Source organism: Mastomys coucha, unplaced genomic scaffold (assembly GCF_008632895.1).
Source record: "Mastomys coucha isolate ucsf_1 unplaced genomic scaffold, UCSF_Mcou_1 pScaffold16, whole genome shotgun sequence".
NCBI classification, from domain to species: Eukaryota; Metazoa; Chordata; class Mammalia; order Rodentia; family Muridae; genus Mastomys; species Mastomys coucha.
In genome coordinates this window covers 50,908,240-50,915,296 of record NW_022196898.1, presented here as the reverse complement: position 1 = coordinate 50,915,296, position 7,057 = coordinate 50,908,240, and the positions used below count along the sequence as shown (strand labels likewise).

At 39.1% G+C, this 7,057-nt stretch overlaps 1 protein-coding gene across 2 annotated transcripts in view; it reads left to right on the top strand.

Moving 5' to 3' along the window:
* Positions 1 to 2,064: 2,064 nt before the first annotated feature.
* Positions 2,065 to 7,057, top strand: part of LOC116093525 (bile acid receptor-like) — a 25,483-nt gene continuing 20,490 nt past the window's right edge. For both annotated transcript variants that reach the window (XM_031375009.1, XM_031375010.1), the window contains exon 1: positions 2,065 to 2,086. The gene's annotated coding sequence lies outside the window, so the exon portion shown is untranslated. The remainder of the gene's footprint in view (positions 2,087 to 7,057) is intronic.

Here is a 7,057-nt window from a genome sequence, read left to right as displayed (position 1 = left end):
ATTATTTGGTGCATAGACTAAATATTTTGTGACATAGGACCTTCTATTAAGAAATTAGGCCTGAGCTGGGCAGTGGTGGCACATGCCTTTAAATCCTAGCACTTGGGAGGCAGAGGCAGGCAGATTTCTGAGTTTGAGGCCAGCCTGGTCTACAGAGTGAGTTCCAGGACAGCCAGGGCTATACAGAGAAACCCTGTCTCAAAAACAAAACAAAAAACAAACAAACAAAAAAACAACCAAAAACCAAAAAAACAAAACAAAGAAACAAAAAGGGCCTGGTGGTGGCACGCACCTTTAATCCCACCCCTTCCTTTGTCCCCCCTTTGCTCTGGCCCTGCTAGCTCTGGCCCAAAGGTTTTTTGTTCGTTTGTTTGTTTCTCATTATTGGTGGTTGTGAGCCACCATGTGGTTGCTGTGATTTGAACTCAGGACTTCTGGAAGAGCAGTCAGTGCTCTTAAGCAGCCCAATCCCAGTGCTCTTGAGACACGCAGTAGGATCTCTGTGAGTTAAAAGTCAGCCTGTTCTACAGAGTAAGTTAGTGCCCGGACAGCCAGGGCTACACAGTGAAACCCTGTCTCAGAAAACAAAGAAACAAAATAACCACAACAAAACAAAACAAAAACAAACAAACAAACAAGTTGGTTCAGCAGGCAACGGTGTTGCAAGCCTATAATTCCAGAGATTGGGAGATTGAAGCAGGAGGATCAGAGGTTCAAGGTTGTCCCGAGTTATGTTGCAAGTTTGTGGCCAGCCTGGGCTATATGAATACTCCATCTCAACTTAAAACAAAACAAAACAAAAAGATGAAAGCGGCCCAGTTTAACGTGCTAGGACTTGGAGGTTTCATAAGGAATTCGTCCGTGTGGAAACAAGGAACTAGAATTCATCCTGAGTGTAGCAACTGCAAAGTCAGACACTGGACGAAGACTAAAAGCGGCAAGTCAGACAAAGCAGGTGAGGCCTTCTGTCAGAGGAGATGTGACCAGCACAATCAGAGTTTAACTGCATAAGATTGCCTCCTAACAGTGCCTTAAAGCAGCGGTTCTCAGCCCGTGGTCCCACACCCTTTAGGGGGTCCAATGACCTTTTCACAGGAGTTGCCCAAGACCATCAGAAAACAGGGATATTTATGTTATGGTTCATAACAGTAGCAAAGTTACAGTTATGAAGTAGCAACAAAAATAATTTTATGGTTGAGGGCCACCACAACACGAGGAACTGTATTAAAGGGTCACAGCATTAAGAAGGTTGAGGACCACTGCATTATTAGGGATGAGATCGTGAGCCTAGTGTCCAACACACTTTGTTTATATAAGTGGCATCTTACGAAACGATAGAAAAGTTATTTACATATCTTACATATCTTGCTTGGACTTTCATGGAATCTCATCTCTTACTAATTAGCTATGAGAGCCTAAGTAAGCTCTGGGGTCTGGTGTTTATTTATTTATATTACATTTTTTTATTTTATGGAGGAGGAAGGAGACACAGGGTAATACATACACTGAACAGTGTACTGATTTATAAACCACCATTCATACATTTAATTGGTGGAGCGAATTCTTTTTCTGTAGAAAAAAGAAGATACAGGACAAACAAATTGAACTGTCCCATGAACTGAATCCTTTGTTAATGGATTTTTCAATCAATGTGGACCCCAGCTCTTCCTGCACAGCTCCCCCCACTTCTACATACATTACTTACTGGTTTGCAGAGACCAAGTGTTTTATAGCTAAAGTGGAAGAATATCAAATTCAAAACACAAAGCATTTGTTAGGTAAACAATAAGGAGCTCTGAAGAGTGGGACCTGCAGGTTCCAAAGGTTCCCTGATGGACCGGTCATATTTTGATTTATGTCAGCCTGTAATTGCCTGTTTTGACCCAAGAGAGGATTTGTGGGAAGTTTGTGAGATAGAGCCGAGGCACTGCTCTGCAGAGTGTCTGGAGCCTAAGTGGATGCAGCCTCCAGCCTCTGATAAGCCCGGGAAGTGCCTGCTCTGCCCAGCTGGGAAGTCAACGGAGTTGCTACATTTCTGTTCTCATTCCATGAGGAGGAGGGCAGACCGCAGGAACACTACCCAATTGTGAGTACTTTGTTTTCTCTAAAATAAGACACTTTAAAAATCTTCTGCTGTCTGAACTAAATATGAGTGTTAATTTTATTGTTGGTTTGGGTGTATGCTAACCTGTACAGTGTTATCAAAACGACATTTTTGAGGCCTTTAACCTCTACCATCACAAGTTCTTATTTGCAAAAGTGAGTGAGCTGATCGTTATTTAGAGGTAAACTCTGAAAACCACTTTCCTTAAAAATAAGAAATTGTGTAGACTACAGTAGATTATAAAATAATTTCATTCTTGCCCGTAGAAGCTCAGAGCAATTTTGGACTGTAGTTGAACTTAGTTGACAATTGATCTAATAATGTAATTCATCCAGGAATGATGCTTGTTTTTTCACTTGCTGAGCGAAACCTGTTTTTAAATCATGAGCTTACTGATAATGTGCTTTGTCTTGAGAGGCAAGATTATAAGTAGGTCCAACACATCATGAAATACGTGCTGAATCCAACATGTCTGTTGAAACTGTTATGATGATATAAGGCTAGACTCAGGACATAGACACAAATTATGTTTCTGAAATAGAGAATGTATTAATTTCATAGTTTCAGTATTTTAAAAATATCAGCATGTTTTCTGTTTTGCTATCATTATTAACCCATCAAATTTATTTGAGATAAAATAAATCAAATACCTTTATTTTTAAAAACTATATGAACAACCTTATGGCTCTTTTTGCATGAAATATCTAGACTAGATGAATCTGTTGAAAAGGGAGGAGATGATGTTAGGTGTTTGGGAAAGATGGTGTGGTGACCCCTGCTGGATTTGAGGTCTGAAGACATGAGGGGCTCTGGAGTTGTGTGGTGATGGCATTGGATGAATATTCTGAATTCTATAGTTAAGGTTGAGTTTTATGAGTTAATTATATGTCAATAAAATTACCATCAAAACTATAGTCCACATTAGGAAGTGCCTCCTATATTCTAAGGTACAAACTCTCATAGAGGAATTAATAAACTTTATTTTCTGTTGTTCAAAGACATTCTTCTGATTTTTCTCTGACTTGGGTAAATTTTGACTGGAGAACCTTGGCTCAAAGATCCATCAGAATGAAAATCTATTTTTTTTTTTTTTTTTACAATTTTTGCATCAAAGAATAACTTTGCCATGCAAAACATTTTTTTTTGTAAAGATACATTATTCTTTTAGAAATACTATGAAAATGAAAACATTTTTCTTCTAAACCAATCTACTTCATTTATTCAGAATTCAGGTGATATACACTACAAGCGTAGATCTCACCAATGTGAACCCCGCTATGACATCTGCTTCTCAAGGGTCAGGGTTCCTTTTTCCTGTTACAACTCCAGACAGAGAAAAATCTTTGAGACCATTTTTTTTTTATTTTTTTTATTATTGAGAAGGAAATGCAAAAGCATTTATAGAGCTAAGCATCTTTTTTAGCGGAATACCTACCAGTGACAATTTATGAAAAGGACACATTTTAGTAAATTATAGCTAGTAAAGGAAAACCAGATTTTGTCCATATCGATTTGTTCATCTTGATAAAAGGTCCTGTTTTAGCTAAGCTATTTTGTTTTAAATAAATATTTACTAGGAAAGATAACAAGACAGAGTCCTTCCAGATCCACAGGGCCCTTGCTTTCCAGCAGGGCAGAAATTTTCTCATGCCTCTAGTTTACTAGTAATCTACTCTAGTGTTTTAAGAATTATGTTATATTTATTTATTTGTGTTGTGTGTGAGTGTGTGTGCAGATGCAGATGCATGTGGCATGAAGCGTGTGAGGAGGGTAGAGCATAGCCCTTGGGAGGAGGTTTTCTCTTAGCATCATGAGGTGTCAATCATCAGGTTATCAGGTCATCACACTACAGGGCAAATGTCTTCACACAAAGGTGTGTCTTGTTAACTTCATAGCATGCTTTAAAATTAACTTTATTAATATTTTATTTTTGAAAGTTTTATTTTGTTGTATATCTGCATACAATACCCTTATTAAATATTTTAAGTGTTTTGTTATAAAGCCTTGTAAATAAAAAAACATTGCAGCAAAATTAAATATGAAAAGTCTGGAATTTTGTAAAACATTTGAGATTGAAAATGATGCAAGTGCCAGGCGTTGTGGTGCACGCCTTTACTCCCAGCACTCAGGAGGCAGAGGCAGGTGGATCTCTTTGAGAGTTCAAGGCCAGCCTGGTCTAGAAAACGAGTTCTAGGACAGCCAGTGCAGCTATATGGAAAAACCCTATCTGGAAAAACAAAAACCAAACCAAACCAAACAGAAACAAAACAAGAAAAAAAAAAGGATGCAAGTATTCCCATGAGCACATAAAACAGAGGTGCGTTTCATATTTTAGGGTAGTTGATGTATGTATCCTGGATTCTAAGTTGTCCAGATATGACAGGAACAGATCTGATGTAGCCAGTCCTTTAAGGCCTTTTTTCCCCTCTGAAGCCAGTGTTAGCAGAATTTGGTTTTAGAACACCCTGATACTGGCATTATTATAAGTTCCTTATGTGTGGTCAGACAGTCACCACTTTTGCTCGATATAGTTTGTCAAGTGAACTCTTAGCTGGAGAAATCTTATATAAACAGAGATAACTGATTTTTTTTTTGTTTTTGTTTTTTGTTTTGGACAGGGTCTCTCTGTATAGCCCTGGCTGTCCTGGAACTCACTCTGTAGACCAGGCTGGCCTCGAACTCAGAAATCCACCTGCCTCTGCCTCCCGAGTGCTGGGATTAAAGGCGTGCACCACCACTGCCCAGCCGAGATAACTGATTTTTAATATCCAGTCTGTTTAGTTGTTTTATGCAGTGTTATATGAAGCTTAAATGATACAAAGTCAATTTTAAAGATGAATAACAATGTCAATATTCCATGCTCATCTGCATCATTTTAGTGTCTAAGTGAAACTCAGAAGAGACATTTAGGAAGAACTACACGATATTGCTAAAATTAGTACACACATGAGACTGACAGTGCTTTTGTTTTTGAGACATAGGGTCTCAATGTAGCCTAGGCTGGCCTTGAACTCACTATGTGACTGCAGTTGGCTTTGAACTCACTATGTAGCTGAAGCTAGCCTTGAACTTACCGTGTAGCTGAGGTTGGCTTTGAATTTACTGTGTATCAGAGGGGCCTTGAACTCCTGATCCTTCTTCCTCCACTGCCCAAGTGCTGAGGTTATAGGACTATGCTGTCACATACAACTCGAAATTCGTTTTACATGGAGAGTCAGCTGACCTGCGGTAGTGGAGAAACAAGCATACAGCACGGCTGTTATTGGTGTTATTACGAGGGAAACGTCATATGAAAGTACATTCCCCAGAGGCACTGCTGCTGCTTCATTCAATTCGCATCATAAATCCCAGGTTGTACCAGCAGAGACTGGGAGGCTCATGTGCTTTTAAAGGAGCAGGATGCAACTTCCTGACCTATCACTATTGGGATCATCTTCAGAGAGGGAGAAATCTTGGTTATGGAGCTCATAGGAGTAACACACCAAATAAAAATAAAAATAAAAAAAAATAATAATTTCATGGCTGGAGAGATGGCTCGGCGGTTAAGAGCACGGACTGCTCTTGCAGAGGTCCTCAGTTCAATTCCCAGAAGTAACATGGTGGCTCACAACCATCTGCATTGGGATCTGATGCCCTCTTGTGGGGTGTCTGAAGACAGCTACAGTGTACTCATATAAATAAATAGGTTTAAAAAAATTTCAGATACTCAGACGCGTGTCATCTGTTTGTATTTTGGGGATGATTTAAAAATTCTGTTTTTTTTTTTCTGGGCATGGTAGCACAGCAAAGCCAGCCTGGGTTACATAAAACTTTATCTTAAAAACAAAAAACAACAACAACAACAACAAAAAAACAGGGCTTGGGGCTGGAGAGATGGCTCAGCGAGGCAGAGCACCGACTGCTCTTCCGAAGGTCATGAGTTCAAATCCCAGCAATCACATGGTGGCTCACAACCACCTGTAATGAGATCTGACACCCTCTTCTGGTATGTCTGAAGACAGCTACAGTGTACTTAATTATAATGATAAATAAATCTTTAAAAACAAACAAACAAAAACAGGGCTGAAGAGATGGCTCAGCGGTTAAAAGCACCCACTGCTCTTCTGAAGGTCTTGAGTTCAAGTCCCAGCAACCACATGGTGGTTCACAACCATCCATAATGAGATCTGACACCCTCTTCTGGTGTGTCTGAAGACAGCTACAGTGTACTTAGATATAATAGTAAATAAATCTTTAGGCTTGGAGCAAGTGGGGTCGACCGAAGTGAGCAGAGGTCCTGAATTTAAATTTCTAACTACCACATGATGGTTTACAACCATCAGTACAGCTACAGTGTACAATATAAATAAAAGAAATAAATCTTTACAAACAAACAAACAAATAAACAAAAAATAACCATCTACACTCCCATAAAGCAACAAACCCATCTTCTTCTTTGCTGTTTTCTTTTGGGATAATATTTTTCTTCCTTTTTGATTCATGCTCTCTGTGTATCTCAGGCTAGCCTCAAACTCATGAGCCTTCTGCCTCAGTCTCCCGAGGACTGCAGCACTGAGCCAGCCCCTTCTCTTCTACTGGAGAGGAACCAGCTACAGACTGTGCTGGCCTCTATGGTGATCTCCCTCTCTCCAAATGACTCTCAGCTTTGGAACTGTGCTATTTAAAGACATATCCTTTTTGGAATTCCTTTCCAGGAAATAACAAAAACATGCAAATTCCCCCTAAGGAGTAGTCTTAGATTGTGATAATTTTTCCTCATAACTTTCACTTTTTTCTATCTTTCTATTCAAAGTAAAACTGATGAGCTTTGCCAATATTGATGCTTTAATATTTACCAGAAGTGTTTACAAAGGATTAGAAAATGCCATGAAAGCTATTGTTTCTCTCTTTCTAACTTCCTCGGTATTTGCAAAAAAAGTCTAGTTTTCTTTTTTCTTTTCTTTTTTTTTTTTT